The sequence below is a fragment of the Schistocerca cancellata genome, unplaced genomic scaffold (assembly GCF_023864275.1).
Source record: "Schistocerca cancellata isolate TAMUIC-IGC-003103 unplaced genomic scaffold, iqSchCanc2.1 HiC_scaffold_1148, whole genome shotgun sequence".
In the NCBI taxonomy this organism is placed as follows: Eukaryota; Metazoa; Arthropoda; class Insecta; order Orthoptera; family Acrididae; genus Schistocerca; species Schistocerca cancellata.
The window spans coordinates 1296302-1318359 of NW_026047147.1; the positions used below are offsets into that span (position 1 = coordinate 1296302).

Sequence of the window (22058 nt, forward strand, 5' to 3'; positions counted from 1 at the left end):
AAAGTGAATGACCTCAAAAGTTTTATTTATTATTCCCTCCCTGCGTCATCCACATCATTTTAAAATTTCAAAATAAAACTGTGTGATTGGCTAATAGAAAATCCATGTTACAATTGGTTGTATGGTGTGGGTATTGTTGATTTCAATATTAAAGATTCTGGTTGTACCCACTGATTTCACTAAACTATTGTTCTTTTTTTATATGATGAAGCACATTTTGTATAAAATAGTTACTGATAAGTAACTAAAGATTATGGGAGTAGTTAATATGATTCAAAGTAGCAGCATAGGAAAATGAAGTGCAAGATGCTAATAAATTTTCAAATTTCTTGTCACTGATCATTCATATAACTTTCAGATCACAACCATTGAAATGTACCTTACTGACTGTCACTGAGAAGGCCACTCTGAAGAGAATGAGTCATTTATTCTTTGGAAGTATCATAGACTTAAAATATGTGATAATTTTTGGTACTATATCTAAAATTGTCTTCTTAAATGAACTCCTGGCAGATTTTTTTAAATGGATGAGCAAGTGAACCAACAGGTAATTCTAGAATTTGTGTGACTGTATGAAATTAAGCAGTGTTATGTTATGGCTCAATTTTGGTGAATATAATATAGATTGGCTTGATGCACTTGCCCATGCTAGACTACCCTCCACAAACCTCTTAATCTCTGATGACTGCCACCTCCTACATCCATTTGAACTTGCTTCTTGTCTTCAAGCCATAGTATCCCTCTACACTTTTTACCCTCACATATCCCTCCATTACCAACTTGACTATCCCTAAAAGCCTCAGAATTTGTGCTATTAACAGGCTTTTTGTGTTAGTGAAATTGGTCCCTATGTTCCTCCCTCATTTGTTGTTTTGTTTACCCATTAAATCTTCAGCGTTCTTCTGTATCACATTTCACATGCTTCCATTCTCATCTTGTCTGAATTGCCTATTATTTATGTTTGACTTCCATACAGGGCTGCACTGCAAATATCTTCAGAAAAGACTTCCTAACATTTAAATTTATATTAGATGTGAACAGTCCTCTTTCGTTGATATTGCTAGTCTTCACTTTATTTTTCTTTCTTTCTTCGGCCATTGTCAGTTACTTTGATGCCCAAATAGCAAAAGTTGTCTACTACTTTTAGTGTCTCATTTCTAGTCTAGTCTAGTTTCAGCTAGATTCCATTGCTTTTAATTGATGTTTGTCATACAATCTCCTTTAGTGCTGATATCCAATTTTACTCTTCAGAGTTTTACCTCCCACACATCCCTTCACTGACAGTTTCAAGATGCCTGTTTTGTTTGATAGGATTACTTTGTCATTGGTAAACACACAGTTTGCTTTACTTTCTTCCAGATTTCGTTTGTGTCTTCGTCGTACAGAGTGCATATCAGATGTAGGCTACAAGCCTGTCTCATTTCCTACTCAATGCTTCCCTTTCATGTCTTTAAAGTCTTACAACTGGTGCCTGGTTTCTGTGAAAGTTGCAAACAAACTTTTGCTTCCTGTCTATTTATTCTGATGCTGCCCAAATTCCAAAGAGTGCAGTCAACTCCACATTCTCAAAAGCATTTCAGTAAATCTGCAAAAGCTGTAAACACAATTTTGTTTTCATTTAACTCATCTTCTAAGGTAAGCCATAGTATCAGTATTGCCTTGTGTTACATGTTTCTGGTACCCAAAGTGATCTTATGTAAGGTTAACCCTCTAAAAGCTTTTCCATTCTTGCAAGCATGTCATATTAATCTGATAATATTCACACCTGTTAGCACCTACCTTTCTTCAAATTTGAAATATTAAATTTTGGTTGATGTGTGACTGGATGTCAACTATCTTATATCTCACACAAAAGTGGAATAATTTTGTCATGGATGGCTTTCCCATGTATCCCAATAATTCTGAGGGAGCTGGCCGCGGTGGTCTAGCGGTTCTAGGCGCACAGTCCGGAACCGCGCGACTGCTATGGTAGCAGGTTTGAATCCTGCCTTGGGCATGGATGTGTGTGATGTCCTTAGGTTAGTTAGGTTTAAGTAGTTCTAAGTTCTAGGGGACTGATGACAACAGTAGTTAAGTCCCATAGTGCTCAGAGCCAATTCTGAGGGAATGTCATCAACTGCAATGGCCTTGTTACTACTTCACTCTTTCAGTGCTGTATCAAATTCTGGTCATATTATGGTATTTCCAGTCCTGTCTACAACTACTTCCTTTCCCCTTTCTTGCGCAAGTTTGTTCCCCTTTGCGTTACAACCATTTTTGTTTAGCCATATTGCATGTTCTGTCAACATCATTCCAGTAATGTCTGTATTCCCTTTTGTCTGCTTAAATAGCTACATGTTTGTATTTTCTCTTCTCATCAATTAAATCCAGTATCTCATGAGTTGTGAAGGTATTCCTACTAGGCCTTACTTTTTACCTATGTTTCCTCCTGCCTTCACTGTTTCATCTCAAATCTGCCTATTCATCACCCAGTGTATACTTACCCTCTATCACTTGTTGCCTAATGCTCATTTTCAAACCATCAATGAGTTTCGGTTCATGCAAGTTTATCCAAATCCCATGTACTTAAATTCTACTTTTACCATTTCTTCAACGTTACTCTGCAGTTAATAAAAACAACTCTAGCCAGAGTCCACATCTAGCACTGGAAATGTTTTGTAGTTTACATTCCTGTTTCGAAATATTTGTTTTTGACATTACATAATCTGTTTGAAACGTTTTGGTTTCTCCATGTTATTCCACATACACAAGCTTCTTTCATGATACTTGAAAAAAGTGTTTGCAGTGACTAATTCATGCAATGCACAAAATTCTACCAGGCGGTTTCCCCCTTTCAGTCATTTGTGCCATTGGATGTTCTCTTAACTATTTTACATCCTGTTCCTACTATTGAATTTCATTACCTTCTAGAATTGGCTGTCATCTTCCTTAGCTGTTGAATAATTACTCATCAAACTTTTTCCTATTCCATTCTTCTGTTGGTCTGGTTGCCATACAAATATCTACCACTGTTGTATTTTCTTCATGCCTATTTCAGCTATGGTAATTCAGTGACATTGCTGTTGACAATAGCTTACTCATGTGCCTATTTTCTTGCTCATTACTAGGGCTCTCCCTGCATGACCCCTATTTGATTTTTTGTTGATAATCCTGTACTGGCCTGACCAGAAGTCCTGTCCTTTCTGCCACTGCACTTCAGTTCGTACTACAACTGAATACAACCTATACATTTTTCCTATTTAAAGTCTCTAACCTTCCTAGGCTGTTGTTGTTGTCTTCAGTCCAGAGACTGGTTTCGTGCAACTTTCCATACTACCCTATCCTGTGCAAGTTTCTTCATCTCAAAGTATGTACTGCAGTCTACATTGTTCTGAATCTGCTTAGTGTATTCATCTCTTGGTCTCCCTCTTTGAATTTTACCATCCACACTGCCCTCCTATACTAAATTGGGGATCCATTGATGCCTCAGAACATGTCCTACCAACCGATCCCTTCTTCTAGTCAAGTTGTGCCATAAATTCATCATCTCCCCAATTCTATTCAGTACCTCCTCATTAGTTACATGATCTACCCATCTAATCTTCAGCAGCACCACATTTCAAAAGCTTCTTTTCTCACACGCACACACGCCCGCGCGCGCGCACACACGTGCAGAGAGCTGAGACCACACTGCCAAGCTGTGGTCTCAGCTCTCTAAGACTGCGAGCGTGCTTGCGAGGGTGCACGTGTCTACTGCTGACGAAGGCCTTAATGGCCGAAAGCCTTAATTGTGTGAATCTTTTTATTGTGCCTATCGCGACTCAGCATCTCTGCTATATGGTGAGTAGCAACTTTCCTTCTCTGGTATTGTTACATTCCATCCTGGATTTTCCATTGTTTGATGTTTGCTTCTATTCTCTTCTTGTTTAAACTGTTTGTCGTCCGTGTCATCCACTTCCATACAAGACTGCACTCCATACAAATACTTTCAGAAGAGACTTCCTGACACTTAAATCTATACTCGATGTTAACAAATTTGTCTTCTCAAGGAAAGCATTACTTGCCATTGCGACCCTAAATTTTATATACTGTCTACTTTGACCATCATCAGTTATTTTGCTCCCCAAATAGGAAAACTCATGTACTACTTTGTGTCTCATTTCCTAATCTTAATCCCTCAGCATCACTGATTTAATTCGACTACATTCCATTATCCTTATTTTGATTTTGTTGATGTTGATCTTATATTCTCCTTTCAATACACTGTTCCTTCTGTTCAACTGTTCTTCCAGGTACTTCACTGTCTGTCAGAATTACAATGTCATCGGCGAACCTCAAAGTTTTTATTTCTTCTCCATGGATTTCAATTTCTGCTCCAAATTTTTCTTTTGTTTTCTGAACTGCTTGCTCAGTATACAGATTCAATACCATCAGGGATAGGCTACAACCCTGTCTCACTCCCTTCCCAACCGCTCTTTCCCTTTCATGCCCTTCGACTCTTATAACTGCCATCTGGTTTCTGTACAAATTGTAAATAGCCTTTTGCTCCCTGTATTTTACCCCTGCCACCTTTAGCATTTGAAAGAGAGTATTCCAGTCAACATTGTCAAAAGCTTTCCCTATGTCTACAAATGCTAGAAACGTTCGCCTTTGCTTAATCTTTCTTCTAAGATAAATCGTAAGGTCAGTATTGCCTCACGTGTTCCAACATTTCTGCGGAATCCAAACTGATTTTTCCCAAGGTCAATTTCTACCAGTTTTTCCATTCATCTGTAATGTATTCGTGTTAGTATTTTGCAGCCATGACTTACCAAACTGATAGTTTGGTAATTTTCACGTCTGTCAACACCTTCTTTCTTTGAGATTGGAATTATTATATTCTTCTTGAAGTCTGAGGGTATTTCACCTATCTCTTACATCCTACTCACCACATGGTAGAGTTCTGTCAGGTCTGGCTCTTCGAAGGCTATCAGTAGTTCTAATGGAATGTTGTATACTTGCAGGGCCTTGTTTTGACTCGGGTCTTTCATGGCTTTGTGAAACTTGTCACACAGTATCATTTCTCCCATTTCATCTTCATCTACATCCTGCTCTATTTCCATATATTGCCCTCCAGTACATCGCCCTTCTATAGACACTCTATATAATCCTTTCACATTTCTGCTTTCTCTTCTTTGCTTAGAACTGGTTTTCTGTCTGAGCTCTTGATATTCATCCAAGTGCTTCTCTTTTCTCTAAAGGTCTCTCTAATTTTCCTCTAGGCAGTATCTATCTTACCCCCTAGTGATATATACTTACCCTACTAAGGTACGTAATACTCCATACTCAGACATATAGTGTGTCTGTCCTGCTTTTCCTGATAAAATCCTACTCAGTAGCCTCTACCTGTATATCTGAACGGGGGATTATTTTACCTCCAGAATATTTTGCCTAAGATAATTTTGTACAGTAGAGCTGCATGCTCTTGAGAAGAAAAAAAAAAACAAACATAGCTGCAGTTTACCTTTGCTTTCATCCACTTGCAGTATTGGAACAGGAAGTTGGTTAATGCTACAAGGCCAGGTCAATTGATCATACAGACCATTGCTCCTGCAACTGCTGAAAAGGCTTTTGCCTCTCTTGAGGCACCATGTGTTAGCTTGATTTCTCCTCAGATAATACTTATTCATGTTTGCACCTAACTGTTTTCAGTATCGTTGACATGCCAGCAACCCTACCTTGGCAGTGTCCAATGTTCATTTGGGGTGGGGGCTGTGCACTATTGTTTAAAGTGCTTTCTTGGAGCAGAAGAAATAGTCTTAGCATGTATATTTGTAGAATTACTTCATTATCTGTATGAACACAAATGACAATTCTGAGAGACTGCGTTGGTACACATAAAAACCCACAGATGAAAACTGTTGCTATGTCTCAGATTTGATGCTGTAACTCCTGGTTTTAGGATCAGTTACTTTAACAATTACCCTAACCAAGCATGTCTCCAGGGCTGCCAAGGGGATATCACTTACGTGTCCTCATACATTTTCATCTTAGGTTCAGGATTTTAAGGTCAGTGACCAGCCAATAATTTTGTAAAGCAGTATGACACAGTTCTCTATAGAAGTAGAAACAAGAAATGCATTTGGCAGTTGGGTGATTTGTGAGTGCTGGTAAGTATAAAAAAATTTATTATATAGTTGTCTGTAGCTGAGTGCATAGGATAACAGTATAAAAATCATAAAATTGGTGGTTCAGATAACACTAATTGCTACCGGTTCTTTTAGTTTTATTTACATTCCATATGTAAAATGAATGTTAATTTTATATCATGCTGAATCATACTTTATTAAAATTATTTTTAATTATAAGTTACATAAAAATGCAAGTATTGTTGAAAAATTACAATTTGGTACAAACATGGAGAGCATCAAATGGAAAATAAAGAAATCTCACAGAAATGTATCAAAATTTTTGTTTTAATATCTCAAATGTTGAAAAAAATGTAATTTTCTAAACCATTACAATTCAGTATTTGTTAAATTTGCGAGTTGTTAGTAGACATGGAAGATTTCAAAAATTAGTAGTTCCGACTAGAAGATTCGAACCAGCAGCTTTTTCATTAAGGCACTTTTGTGCTATAGTCTCAATTACCAGCAATTGTGTTAATAATTAGGAAATATTTTTTTGTTGACAGCACTCAGAAATCTTCAGATCATCAGTCAAATTTTTTTAGTTGTTTGGTAACTGCATAGTGCTGGTTTAGGAAATTGATGTTCCAGCACTAAACTCCAAATACTCTAAATCTGAAGGAAATTGAAGAGGATGATTTGCAAGATACCATTTTCAGTCAAGTTCTTATTATTGCAGGGATATGTCCATAATGGTTAAGGTGACAGCCCATAAAATGCAAGAAATCCAGGTTTAACTCATCAGTGCAGCCAAAATAAATTTTTATGTCTGTTGTTTCATAGACAATTCTCTAATATTAGGCAGTCACTGGATCAAATTGTGAATGTTTCTGATCAGCATAATTTATCTGGTATTCAAAATTGTATTGGCTGACTGCATTGCAGCAGAATTGTGAGTGAATAGAGCAACTGATTTTAATTGATCAATGACTGTAGGATCCATTTTTATTCTTGCAGAGGAACTGTTTTCTTTCCAAAATCATATAGGAGAACAAAATTATCTGCTGTTCAGGTCTTTAGCTCCAAACATGTTTCCTGTGCCTCTTCTTACAAACTGAAATGACCTGTGCATTTTTCTATTCCCATGAAAAGCCACTGTTCCATAAAGTAACACTTCAACTGCCAGAGGTTGTTCTGCAAGATCCACTTGTTTTATTTAATCTGATGGCTGCCACTTCAGGTCTAGTGGTCTACTGTGTAGAAAAAGTTTGGTTTTTCCTTCTCCCTCCTGTCCTCACCTTAGTCAATTATGTATCTGTCATTTTAGTATCCCTGCTGCAGCCAAAAATGTGAAATGTATTTTTATGTTCTTTAGGGGAGAAACTTTCTAAGGCAAAGCATTGTAATTATGACTTTTCTGTTACTGTCATCTGTTTTGCTACCACATGCATCATTGTCAACGTTTTTGTGAAGAGGTTCTGGGGTTTTCGTTTTTTGTTTCATGTTTTGCAAGATATGATCTTGCTTATAAATTAATGGAAGACTTCTTATATAGGCTGTCTTGGTGGTTCTCATATGTTCAACTTCTGGTTGGCCATGGGGATTCAGGGGATTTAGCTTCATTTGAATTTGGTGTACAGATATCTGCTGTCATGTATGTTGTTAACATTTGCAGGTCCTCACCGTATTCCACAACATTCCCCATACTGGGTGTATTGGCTGTTGCATCATGTTTGATCACCTTACCAGGTTTGTTAGGCAGATGTATGTTCCTATCTTTCAGAATTTGTTTTTAACAGTAGCAATCTGTGATGCTTCAGTAGTCCAGTGCTCATGTTACAATCTCTGTATTTAGAGAATTTATTATTTTGGACATGTTTATTGCTAACAGAATAAATATTGTCCTGTTGTGTGTGTTTTCTAAACAGTTGCACAGGCTAATGTTCTGGAAAACATGTTTTGTAGAGTATCACAGGAATTTTTGTTCTCACAGCTGTGCTAATTTCACAGGATGTGATTTTGAGATGAATGAGTTCCGATTGTCCTCTGGAAATTTAGATCTATGTTTTCCATGGATTCTCTAAATTTCTTCAAGGAAATGGATGGACAGCTCCTGATAAAATGACATGGCTCATGTTGTCTGTATTTGCTCAACCTCATGTCATGTTGTACTTTATTGATGTAATTTTCCTCCACATTTTTCTCCCCATCTAAAGGCATGCATCTTCAGTTATGTAGCTGAGAAGTATATATATCCTGTCACTACAGTATGATAGAGAAATTAGATTGTATACAATATTTACCAGACTATATCTTAAGCATTAATCTACTATGATGGATGGATGTTGGAACTCAAATGTTCTTTTTTTTTCCACATCACATTTGACACTTTAACCGAGCGAGGTGGCGCAGTGGTAAGACACTGGACTCGCATTCGGGAGGACAACGGTTCAATCCCGCGTCCGGCCATCCTGATTTAGGTTTTCCGTGATTTCCCTAAATCACTCCAGGCAAATGCCGGGATGGTTCCTCTGAAAGGGCACGGCCGACTTCCTTCCCCATCCTTCCCTAATCCGATGAGACCGATGACCACGCTGTCTGGTCTCCTTCCCCAAAACCAACCAACCAACCAACCATTTGACACTTTAAAATTATTTTTTCCTCACATTTGATACTTATCTTTATGCAGATTTCAAATTTCAGTAACATGCAATGAGACAAATGCAGATTTATTTCATTGTACAGTACTGATTTTTCATGATAATAAAGCTATTACTGCCTGCATTCTGTGGTGCATCTTTCTAATGGGTCCTCTGTATGGCATATCAGATTTTGTAGCTAATCATTTCTAGTTTTCCTTCCAGTATTGTGTGTATAATGCCACTGTTAGTTAATGAAACTCTGGATCTTGTCTTGAATGCTTACAAACTTTTCTAAGAGTACGAGGATTGCTTCTTGAATGGGTGTGAGGCTACAAATTCAAGTGTTTTGGGTTCAGTCCCAAGCATCATCTGTCACTTTTTCTATGTGGAAAATGAGTTTCCATTCCAGTGTGAAGCTCTAGGTCTTCATGTAAGTTACTATGTCAGTGAGTTCAGAAGTTGGAGGAAGCCAGTGGCATACCACATCCAGTAAGACAATGCCTAATAGAGCACTAAGATGTTAATAACTACTTCTATTTCTACATCCATACTCCGCAATCCACCTGATGGTGTGTGCCGGAGGGAACTTTGAGTACCAGTTCTCCCTTCTGTTCCAGTCTCGTATTGTTTGTGGATAGAAAGATTGTCGGTATGCCTCTGTGTGGGCTCTAATCTCTCTAATATTATCCTCATGGTCTCTTCACGAGATATACATAGGAGGAAGTAACTTACTGCTTGACTCCTCCTGAAGATATATTCTCGAAACATCAACAAAAGCCCGTACCGAGCTACTGAGCATCTCTCTTGCAGGGTCTTCCACTGAAGTTTATCTATAATCTCCGTAATGCTTGCGCGATTGCTGACCTGCTATATTGTAGCTAAATGATAAAGGAGCAGCACATTTCACTTGTCTATATTGAGATTCAATTGCCATTCCCTGCACCATGCATAAAATTGTTGCAGATCCTCCTGCATTTCAGTACAATTTTCCATTGTTACCTCTCTATACACCACAGCATCATCCGCAAAGAGCCTCAGTGATCTTCCCATGATATCCACAAGGTCATTTATGTATATTGTCAATAGCAACGGTCCTACAACACTCCCCTGTGGCACACCTGAAATCGCTCTTACTTCGGAAGACTTCTTTCCATTGAGAATGATGTGATGCGTTCTCTTATCTAGGAACTCTTCAATCCAATCACACAACTGCCTCCAAGTTGTTGAAAGCTTCACTTTTACATTGGGTTTGCATTAGTTTTTGTGACATTTGAGATGCATTTTCCTGAGTACCAAAATCATCTTCCACTGAATAACACAGGTCAGAAAATAGGGAGCTGAGATCATCATAAAATCAAAAAATATTCTTATTGGAGCCTTCACTGTGGCACAGGCAGAGGAGAGAGAGAAGCTCCAACTTAGTGTCAAACCCAAGTGATCATAAATAGTGATTGACACAGGAATATAAACATTGTTCTCAGTAAAGAAAAGAATTACAGCTTGTGAGTGGAGTTCTACGAAATGGACATGAAATTTTGTGGTGCAACAAAATTGCTTTATAGGTAGGGATTTGGTGATTAGCCAACCAAACTCACAGGAACATAATTTAGTTGCAGATGATAATCTATCAGTGCGTAGAAAAATAAAGTAGCATACATAAACTAGAAGTACAGAAAAGTTAGGTAATAGTGAAAAGACATAAATTGTTATGAGATCTTGAAACATGTAGCTGAGTAAAAGTACTCACTGATGATGGCAGAAAAATGCTGAATAATTTTTGGGCATTTATAAACAAAAAGTTTCCATGACAGGTGGATCAGAAATTCCAGTAATTGTACTATACATTACCCAAACTCACCATTGGAATACCACATCTCAGATGGAACTTTGGCGAACACAAGGCGTTGACATGCATCTTATGCCCTGTACTTTTATACTCAAAACATTATTTTATTTTTCTAATCTTGCTACATAAATAACTCAGAGTTGCTAGTATCATTTGTTGGAAAGATGATGTAGGGATATGCATCAACTTCTCCACAGTGGTATGTGTCACCACATTTCTTCATAGTGGTGTGTATCACTACATAAGGCTGCTGTGTGTCAGTCTCACTGTTCTGACACTGAATTTCACAGTGAAGAGCAACCCCTCACTGCTTGGTTGGATGCTGCAATGAGGCATTCTTCAGGCCCAAATAAGCGAGTTGCATTGGTTTGGGTGTCCAATCTGCACATCATGGAGCCAGTACCCTCCCTTTCTGTTTGACTGAAGACAAACCAGCAAAGTCAAGAACACTGGAAAGCTTATGAGCCTGTGGCATCTTGACTGGAACCAGGGGCTTCTGTCAGTCCTTGCCATGGAGACCTGATAAGTGCAGGTACTTCATATGGACATATGTTACCTTGAAATAGCTTTTATGTGCCCCCATTAATAACATAGTTCCTCAAGTCAACAACTCCTGTGGACAGGTTCGTTAGCTAAACTTCACAAACAGTGCTCCACGTACTGCACTAGTTTATGGTAGAAAGTAGATATTTCTATCATGTCTCTGGACCGGTTTGTTGGCAGCCAATGGGAGGGTATTACATCATAGACAATGCACAGCTGTTAACCATCTCAGTCCTGCCATTAACATACAAACTAATCATTTTGTGGATGGCCTTTACTTCACAGCATGATTTTGATACATGTTGACAATTCTGTTAATGTAATATAATCATATTTGTGTGTATACAGAACACATGTGCAACTTTGATTTTGAAATTTTATTAATTTCATCTGATATACAATCCTGGTTTTGGTGAGTGGTATTGTCTGCATAGTCGTATCTTCATGTTCTTCCGCTGCTTACAAGAGGTTCTTGTATTGGGGTGTAGAGCAGTGTTTCACTGCCTCTCTTCAAATACTATTAACAGCTTTCTCTCAGAGATGGATCTATGTTGTGACAGACTTGATATATAGCCTTCTCTGAGGTTTAGGTTAGCCTCAAAACTGACACTTTTCCCTTATTTACTGTTTTTGTCCAGAGTCCTGCTGGATACAAATCAATATCGGAAAGAAGAGTGCAAAAATAATTGATGAAAACCCAGTGTTACATTAAGTGTTACATGTTTTTTTTTGTTTGGCCACTGCAAACAGGCTTTTTCCCTGAACATTCACTTTGATCCCACTGTAAGATCTGATATGTCAAGGTAGTTGTTAGATTAAACACTGTGTTTGTCTCGCCATTGAATTAAAAATGTCATTGGCTACATAAATAGGCTTTTCAGGCATCATAACTTCCCATTACAGCCTGCAACAGGTGTTACCGATATACACTTAGGGGTTGGAGAGGGGATGGCCCATGAAAAAGTTGTACCAGCTTATCTTGGATGGTCATATTTTCCTCCAGGGTTGCAGATGTATAACTTCATTTCCTGTCCGAGGTGTTCTTTAACTTTATAAATAAAAAGAACTTTGCAAAGAACTTACGTGGCTTCCATGTGCGAAATAGTAGTGAGATGCATTTTAACTAGCTTGCTGCATCAGTGTTTCCACATTCACACTGGGCAAAACCAAAGTACCATCTTCAAACTTGTAGCTGTCAAGACATGTACTTGACGCAGTCATCTACATGGTGCCATGACTCACCCCACACTACTGTCAACAGTAGTTTCCTTATTGTGGTGGTTTGTGACATTATTCCATGGTGTCAAGACCCCTGTGTCATAATTATGTCATATGAACCAAGTTACGTTTCATGTAATTGAAAGTTCTGCTGTCAGCCGATTGTAATGGATACATTCAAATGCCCAAATGATATTTGGAGTTTCTCATAAATGGCCAGTTCTGTTTTCTTGCAGATTCTATTTATAATATATTGATTGAAATAGGCTGAAAGGGGGCAGGAAGGACTGGAACCATCCAAAAATAAAATTAACTTAAATTCCAAAATAAAAATCAAGAAATGCTATTGTGATGTGTCAAGTGATTCAATGTGAATTCCATTTGAACAAGTCATAGTTCTGACTTCCAATAAATATTAGTAATATCAGGTTCAATATCTAAAAAGGAAACAAAAAGTGAATATTTGCATTTCACAGTAAAAATAAGTTAAATAGCAGGGTAGAGGAATAGAATTTAAAGCTAATCAAATACTGTAACAGAAAGCTTAGGTGACATAAAACTACCGTTTGTTATGTAAAATTTTATGTTTTACTTTATAAAGGAGTTAGCATCTGAACCAGTACTTTACATGTAATAAGAGAGCTTGCAGTTGATCTTGGACTTATGAAAAGAGTGGAGAGCTCAATAGAATTTTATTACAAGCTTGAAGCCATTGACCACATCACAACCAAATCTCCGTATAATGTTTATTCAGATCATTGTCAGTATGCACGTACATCCCCCATCTGGGGCGTAGAAATGATGACTTCAATCACGGCACGGAGTCTGAGTCCCAGCTTGTCAGTGGAGTAGGTGTGGTACTGTACCTCCAAGCAGAACAGCGTGCTGGTGTACGTAGCGTGGAAATGATTTGCGAGCCTTAGCACCATGGCACCACATGTGATATGGGAGGGACTGCTTTCCGGTCAAACTGGGGATCCAGACATCACATGGAACTCATTATGATGCAGCTTCATGCTTTAATTGGCAACGTCGTTGTCAAGTAACAGTGATAACCAAGGACCATACTACAAAGAGTACAGGGAGTACGGATTGTTCTGCATTATATCTGGCAGTATGGAAACTTTCCATCGTTGATGGGCTATAGGGAATGCAGTCGTAGATTAATCAGGAAAAAATTGTCTCACACCCGATTCTGAGGGCTCCATTCTCATCACAACATGTACCTGACACATATGTATCGAATCGATGTACGGAACACTGACCTTAGGACAAAGTTTTACGGCCAATAATTTCTATATGATAATTTTCACTGCCATACGAGAGACTGGCACCAACCACTCACGAAGCGAGACTGAGTGAATTCTTCAGAGCCAAGTAAACAAACATTTTTATGCAATAGTGAAGCGTCATTTTGTCAAGTTTTACGTCAGCAGACATGTACTTCTGCACGTCAAGCATAGCAGTGTGAGATGGTGGGATGAACACTGCCGGATGTAAGCAGAAACATTATAAAAATGCCACAACTGATAATGAGTAAAACGAAAGACCTATTGTGAAATAAAAACACATGTTTGGTATTTGCAAAGATGGATTTGAAATAGTTTAAGTCATAGTATTGCGCTGTCCTTAGCCGTTGGATTAGCTGAAAGGGACTGAATAAGTTGACCTGCTTGACGGTACATTCACATTTGTCCATAGAGCTCTTCTTCCTGTGGGGGTTCTGCTTTCAGCTGTCATACAGTCTTTACGGAAAATTATCGCAGATGTCACATCACCTAAAGCAGATACGAAACTCCCTGGCAGGCCGGATCCCCAACGTTTCAAGTGACTGCACTCTCCACTGCAGAGTGAGGATTCGTCCAGGAAGCAATTACCGAGGCCTCTGGTCACTGCAGTGCCCATCCTTCTGGGAGCGCTGGTCCCGCCAGCCGTGCAGGGGAGCTTCTGTGACGGCTGGAAGGCAGCGGCTGAGCTACTGGCAGAAGTAAGGCTGTGACGCCGGCTCTCGGTTCGTGCCTGGCTAGCTCGATGTCTATCTTTTTAAGGACGTCATATTCGCCATTGACTTTAAAAATTTTGTTTTACTATTGCAGTTTCGGCCTTTTGAGCCATTTTCAAGTGGTAACGTGGAAGATTTTGCTTCAGCTCATGACAGACATGTCTACATGTCAGCGTCTAAAATCATTTATAACAAATTTGAACAAGTCATTCATATCCTTAACATAAATATCACATGTTCACTCTTGCAATGAATAAAAAATTCTTCTTTAAAGAAAAGAGGTATTCTGCGGCAAGCGCTGCAGTTCTGCTGTTTGATGTGTCTGAAACCAGTCAAAACGATACAGCAGCACAGAACGGAATGGATGATCTGCAAGAAATAGTTACAATCGGTATATCACTCAAGTATTCTGAAATCTAAAGTTGAAATCTCGATGCGCTAAAATGCTAAAAAGACCAATGGATTTGCGATTGTTTGCTGTCTTACAATGCATCCTTTAAAGAATGAAAAAGTTCCAGGTTTGTGTCCCAGTCTGGCACACAGTACTCATCTGCCAGGAAGTTTCTAACCCACTGCTGAGTGGAAATCCATTCTGGATACTTTCAGCTGCGTGGGATCAGCCGAGCGGTCTAGGGCGCTGCAGTCATGGGGTGTGCGGCTGGTCCCGGCGGAGGTTCTAGCCCTCCCTGCCCTCCCTCGGGCGTGTGTGTGTGTGTGTGTGTGCGTGTGTGTGTGTGTGTGTGTGTGTGTGTGTGTGTGTGTGTGTCCTTAGGATAATGTAGGTTAAGTAGTGTGTAAGCTTAGCAGTGTGTAACCTTAGCAGTTAAGTCCCATAAAATTTCACACACATTTTTGGATACTTGTACGTTCTTGCATAAGCTATACATGCTAGGTTTTAAACTTTTAACCTGGCAGCTTGTGTGCTACAGGCGGCCGCTGTTGAGTGAACGCCTGCTGCGCTATCAGCCGTGGAGCCTCTCCTCTGACGACTTCAGTGCGCTGTGCAAGGAGCGGCAGCCAGAGGCGTCGCAAATGTTCAGTCTCGCTGACGATCTGTACGCCTTCTATCGTGTCTACAGGTACGATGCAGCTGACAACATCTATTCATTCTACAAAGACGATTTCAAGATTGTAGGTAAGTTTAATACTGGGACCCGGCCACTTCACAGTTGTGCGCTGACAACTATTCAGTTGTTCGAGGAATGAGATTCAAATACCCTTCTGAACATGTAGTTTTAGCTCTTGCGTGATTTTGCACGCCACGCATGATCTCTGGTGCTCTTTCCAAAGTCAGTTTGTAGATTCCTCGGCAACTCTCCGTCTGGATCTGACAAGCTAACTACTTCATTTCGATGTATTATTGACTTCTTCATTATGCAGGGACTAAAAAAGACTACGTAGACAAAATTTTGGAGTGTTTAGAGAAGATTAAAATGAACAAATTTTATGTGACACAAATGTCACAGGTGTGATGTTTTAGAGATGTTACTCAAGTGCCAGCTGGCTGCTAACGATTGTGTAACACTCGAAACAAGTGGATGTCTCACAAATAATGTTTGCAGCCTCAGGCTAACAGCAACCACCTCACCTGGTGTGTCCGCCAGTGTCTGGTACACTGAACAACTCGTCTCCCTCCCGTAGGAGGCCCGCAGCACCTCTAAAACAGGGCCCATCCCACAGCACTTTGAACTCCGTCTCTGAACGCCAGTGCAGATAAGACCTTCATACATGTGCGACACGTGCCTCATATAAAAAAGTGTTCCTTTTTAACTTCTATAAACACTCTAAAATTCTGTACATGTAGTTTTTTTCAGACCTAGTCTAAGGCTTGTTTTAAAAATGGCGAATGGTTTCTGCAACTTAACGGCTACAGACAAGATAATGTTTTGTCAATACTATAACTGGTATAGTGTTCTACATTTCTCATCTATGATCCTGGCATGATACTGATTGTATGTACTAATTTTCTTTGTCGAACAATATTTCGATTTGTAACAGAACAGTTAATTGTATGAGATACACTGTTAATATTATCCTTAGAAGTGTTAATACTATGAACTGTAGTAGGACTGAGGAAACACTGTATTTTCAGCTATCACACCTGTTTGCTAAAGAACTCTATTTGTTCGAATCCCTATATTCTTTAAATTTATTATTTTATTCTCGTTGCTGGACTTTATCTCTTACTCCATCATCTATCTATCGTACACCAAACATGAAACGAGTTGTAATCATTTAATTCTCTCTTTGTACCTCCCTGATAGCTACTTGTTAGGTAGGGAGTAACTCCATTTAAATGAGAGGAAGGGAGGACAGTGGGCTTGTGCTCTCTCAGCGGAAAAATTATTTATGCCTGCCGTTATCAATCTCGACCGCTTCAGGTAATCGAACTAGCAGGGTTTTCATTGGTAGTAAGCTGACTAATTAAGAAACTACGGTGGTCAAAAAGGGTTACAACAGATAAGGAAGTAAGTTATCATACGAATATCCGTATAGTAGAACCAGGAACTGTAATACTGAGTAGAAAGGCCTTTCCAAAATTTCGGCTGACGCCGATAATTTACCGCAGACACTCATACGAATAATACTGGCACATAAAAGGAAATACGCATTGTTAGCAAGTTACTAAACAAGCAGACTCTTACCCCATCTGTTGCCAGACTGAGCTGCACTCTGCAGCATGTCTATAATCATGACTGAAACTGTTATGGACACTGAGAACAAACGTGTGAGCTGAAGTTGATGTTTCAATTCCTCACAAGTGGCGACAAGATATTAAAGAGTGAGCAGCGACAAGACCTTACAGAGTTGTGGACCACTAGCCGTTTGTCTGGAAGCTAACTTTAAACCCGACATTGAAGATATCTTCAGGGACCGGGCGGTGTGGCCGTACGGTTCTAGGCGCTTCAGTCTGGAACCGTGTGACCGCTACGGTCGCAGATTCGAATCCTGCCTGGGGCATGGATATGTGTGATGTCCTTAGGTTAGTTAGGTTAAAGTAGTTCTAACTTCTAGGGGACTGATGACCTCAGATGTTAAGCCCCATCGTGCTCAGAGCCATTTTATCTTCAGGGGAAAGTTGTCGTGATAATCCAGAGAGATCGGAGAGGTCGTGGCAGTTCGGTCGAGATGGGGGGGGGGGGTAGGGGGAGGGAAAGAAGAAACTGGTGTGAATCTTTTCTCAGCACGTGGCGATGGTCGAAATGGTTTGCACCATCCAGCAGGCTGCTACAACGGCCCTGTCTGAAAGAGTTGCCATCGCCACTATTAAAACCGTGGCGCTTCTCTGCCGGCTTCTTTACGCATCACTGTACAGCAGTGCTTGCCCACAACAGACCAACGTATCAAGAACTGAGCCCTGATCTGTTGTCGCTGCCATTGTGTAAAATCATCTAAATCGCAAATCCAAGCCTACAGATGTAAAAAATACACTCCTGGAAATGGAAAAAAGAACACATTGACACAAGTGTCAGACCCACCATACTTGTTCCGGACACTGCGAGAGGGCTGTACAAGCAATGATCACATGCACAGCACAGCGGACACACCAGGAACCGCGGTGTTGGCCGTCGAATGGTGCCAGCTGCACAGTATTTGTGCACCGCCGCCGTCAGTGTCAGCCAGCTTGCCGTGGCATACGGAGCTCCATTGCAGTTTTTAACACTGGTAGCATGCCGTGACAGCGTGGACGTGAACCGTATGTGCAGTTGACGGACTTTGAGCGAGGGCGTATAGTGGGCATGCGGGAGGCCGGGTGGACGTACCGCCGAATTGCTCAACACGTGGGGCGTGAGGTCTCCACAGTACATCGATGTTGTCGCCAGTGGTCAGCGGAAGGTGCACGTGCCTGTCGACCTGGGACCGGACCGCAGCGACGCACGGATGCACGCCAAGACCGTAGGATCCTACGCAGTGCCGTAGGGGACCGCACCGCCACTTCCCAGCAAATTAGGGACACTGTTGCTCCTGGGGTATCGGCGAGGACCATTCGCAACTGTCTCCATGAAGCTGGGCTACGGTCCTGCACACCGTTAGGCCGTCTTCCGCTCACGCCCCAACATCGTGCAGCCCGCCTCCAGTGGTGTCGCGACAGGCGTGAATGGAGGGACGAATGGAGACGTGTCGTCTTCAGCGATGAGTCGCTTCTGCCTTGGTGCCAATGATGGTCGTATGCGTGTTTGGCGCCGTGCAGGTGAGTGCCACAATCAGGATTGCATACGACCGAGGCACACAGGGCCAACACCCGGCATCATGGTGTGGGGAGCGATCTCCTACACTGGCCGTACACCACTGGTGATCGTCGAGGGGACACTGAATAGTGCACGGTACATCCAAACCGTCATCGAACCCATCGTTCTACCATTCCTAGACCGGCAAGGGAACTTGCTGTTCCAACAGGAGAATGCACGTCCGCATGTATCCCGTGCCACCCAACGTGCTCTAGAAGGTGTAAGTCAACTACCCTGGCCAGCAAGATCTCTGGATCTGTCCCCCATTGAGCATGTTTGGGACTGGATGAAGCGTCGTCTCACGTGGTCTGCACGTCCAGCACGAATGCTGGTCCAACTGAGGCGCCAGGTGGAAATGGCATGGCAAGCCGTTCTACAGGACTACATCCAGCATCTCTACGAACCTCTCCATGGGAGAATAGCAGCCTGCATTGCTGCAAAAGGTGGATATACACTGTACTAGTGCCGACATTGTGCATGCTCTGTTGCCTGTGTCTATGTGCCTGTGGTTCTGTCAGTGTGATCATGTGATGTATCTGACCCCAGGAATGTGTCAATAAAGTTTCCCCTTCCTGGGACAATGAATTCACGGTGTTCTTATTTCAATTTCCAGGAGTGTACTTCCTGTGTGACGACTATCTGACCCAGTATCGCAGAACCACCTGACCTATCCCAGTTACAAACAAGACCACCCATCAGTAGGACAGAAAACCAGTCCAAGTTGCAAATTTTTATTTTTTATTCATTCGATGATTTGTTTCGGACCGAGACCCGTTTTCAAATCACCATAACATAGTCGAAAATGGCATTTCCGAATATGTCAAAAACGTGCAATGAACATTTACAGTGCATACAGGTAACTCATCGAATGAACAAAACCTTGGAACGGTTTTTCGTTCACTGATTACCAGAAGTTGCTGACCCAAACTACTGCAGCATACTGGAAGTTTGTAAAACCAACCATGTTAACTATGCCAAATGTACATCCTTGCACAACTGCATCATCTACACAGCCTCATCTCGAATGATCTAATAAATATAAAGTAAACGCATTATTCACGGCACTAAACTTACATTTCGCATCCCAACAACTACATGCATTGCATCCTCAGCATCAAAGATATTGAGTTCAGATCCACAGTTTTCTACACCATCAGTCGAGCTCACCGTCATCATCTCAACAGTTTCTTGTGTCGCATCCCTAACATGAAAGACATCCAGTTTAGAACCACTGTTATCCACAACATTCACTCTCTTTCAACGTCCACATATCGTCCAACAGATGACGATAACAGCCACAGTCACCTTCCATTTTAACATCCAAGTCACCTATTCCAAAAAGCAATCCAACTTTATCTTCAGCCACACCAAAACATCAGCTTAAAACCTACACCTAACCTTGTTTCGCCGCATAAGACATCAAGACAAAGCAGCAGCATAGCATTCCATCCATATGTCTGTTCCATCAAATCCAACGAGATCATCATCATTCACATGTTATCTCAATGCTACAACTATACTTTAATGAAAATTGTTACAGTCACGTAACACAGTCCGTCATTCTACACTCTACAAGGCACAGATAATTGCTACAACATACAATCAGATGGTACTGCCAATGGGTGCTTGTGAGATATCCTGATACCAGCACCTACTTCTGCAGATCAGAAACCCTGGGATTGGTGATACACATGAACAAAAACACTGCCACATTTTCCATAAACTGAACAATCTATTGAAAAAGGATTCATTCTCCTCTCATCCATAACAACCACACGTTACCAAACAACCTCAAGAAGCCAGACTCAGTGCTTCATATCTTAAAGATATACTCACTGTATCTAATGACTGCTCGACAATTCGGTACATACAATGTCACACAAATACGACCACCATATCTCTTGGTCCCAGTTTAAAATACCTGTCTATAACGCCACAAAACGAATTAAATATAGCATTCACAACAAAAGACTATAAAGCCACACATTTTGTGAGCGTGTGGGTTGGTGCTATTGTCATTCTGTGCTACAGATTAATCTGAGATGTACCCTTTACCCTTTGGCCACTGCAAGATGCAATTTCCACCCCCACACTACTACAGAAATCAGACGGACAGTCTTGACGTTCCAAAGAGAAATGCCTGAAAAACTTTCAGCAATAAATACCTTCTGGAGTCGTCCACTGTAAGGAAATGACACAAAAATTCACAAAATTTCTTAAATAACTAGTGGGATACTTGGGTACTGGAGTAGTGCTAGTTAGTGTAAGAAAAACATGAAAGTAACGAAAATTATTATTTATTTTGCAAAAATTCAGAGAAATCACAATAGCACTTTTAGTTATGAATATAACACGTTATTTGCGGGTTCTTTTCAGAATGTGAAGTTACCTCTTAAGAATAGGATTCGCTAATGAAATTTCTATACCAAGTTTAAGATTGTTATTGACTTGGCAGAATGGCTGAGAGCTGCACCTACTCAGCTTGAATAATTATCGGTTAGAATGTTGCTAGGTGCAGTCGAGGCTGTCACGTGTGATGTGCAGTGAAGGGTACTGTTGTGGAGGAAATGTGGGGGTCGCAAGAGCTGTAGCTGTGATGACTGCTGTCTGCGCCGCTCGCTGCCGACAAATAAGATAACTCTCGTTCTATCAGGATTGACCTTCGCCAATCAAACTCTCCACATGCCTTGATGAAGACAAGGACTCCTATTGGCCCCTAGTCTATTGGCGTGCTACACCGGTCAGATAACCAGTCCACCGCGATGCCACTCAAAAATTCACTCGCAAGCGTTTAACTATTACTCAGTCCGTTCACACCGCACAATAAGTGTGGCGGCCAACACAGTGATCAACGCTTAATCGCAAGGACTCAATATACAGTTGCACTTCGATTGGCTCTCGACAGAGGTGCTCTCCCAGTGAAGTACTGAGGAGAGACTTGTTCCTCGCTCTTTGAGTACATGTACGAGCGCGCACGCTCTCGTTACGTGTTCTCGCTCCAAGAGCGACAACGGAATGGTCCCTCTACATGCCAGACGTGAAGGGGTATATCTTTCGACCTCTCCCATTACTCCTTCAGCTGAAGGCATCAGAAATATTGTCTGCCAATCAGCATTGCTCTTCTAAAATGGGAGAATGACGTTTTGTTTAAGGCGACCAATCTGGAAATCTGTAGTATCGGTGTTTGGCGTTTGCTGTCTCCCTGTGAAGCTGCGTGCTATGTGTAAAGAATGCGTAGGCTAACCGCTCCCACACAATGTAGCGGAATTTGCTTTTAAGCCAAACACAGGGTCGTCCTTTCACTCGAGCTAACGCTGTCTGCTCTACAGGCGGTCACTGGCCGACGTAGATAGCTTGGGACCGGCCTCCTGGGGTGCAGTTGCCTCTCTCGAGCTAAATGCTCCTGTGACCGTCGTGTCTGGAATGTATGTGTGTACGCCAACCTCGAGTATTTCAACCACGGTGCGCACTTGTGATTTATTAGTTATTTGC

At 41.0% G+C, this 22058-nt stretch overlaps 2 protein-coding genes across 4 annotated transcripts in view; one reads left to right on the plus strand and one right to left on the minus strand.

The window, feature by feature from the left end:
- LOC126159884 (uncharacterized) overlaps nt 1–22058 on the minus strand; it is a 533313-nt gene that overhangs the window by 148785 nt on the left and 362470 nt on the right. The gene's annotated exons all lie outside the window — the stretch shown is intronic.
- LOC126159885 (uncharacterized) overlaps nt 1–22058 on the plus strand; it is a 502155-nt gene that overhangs the window by 6566 nt on the left and 473531 nt on the right. For 2 of the 3 annotated variants that reach the window (XM_049916694.1, XM_049916695.1), the window contains one exon: nt 15267–15416. The gene's annotated coding sequence lies outside the window, so the exon portion shown is untranslated. Of the gene's footprint in view, nt 1–15266; nt 15417–15455; nt 15473–22058 lie in introns of those variants that run through there. The other variant, XM_049916697.1, reaches the window with a different exon arrangement.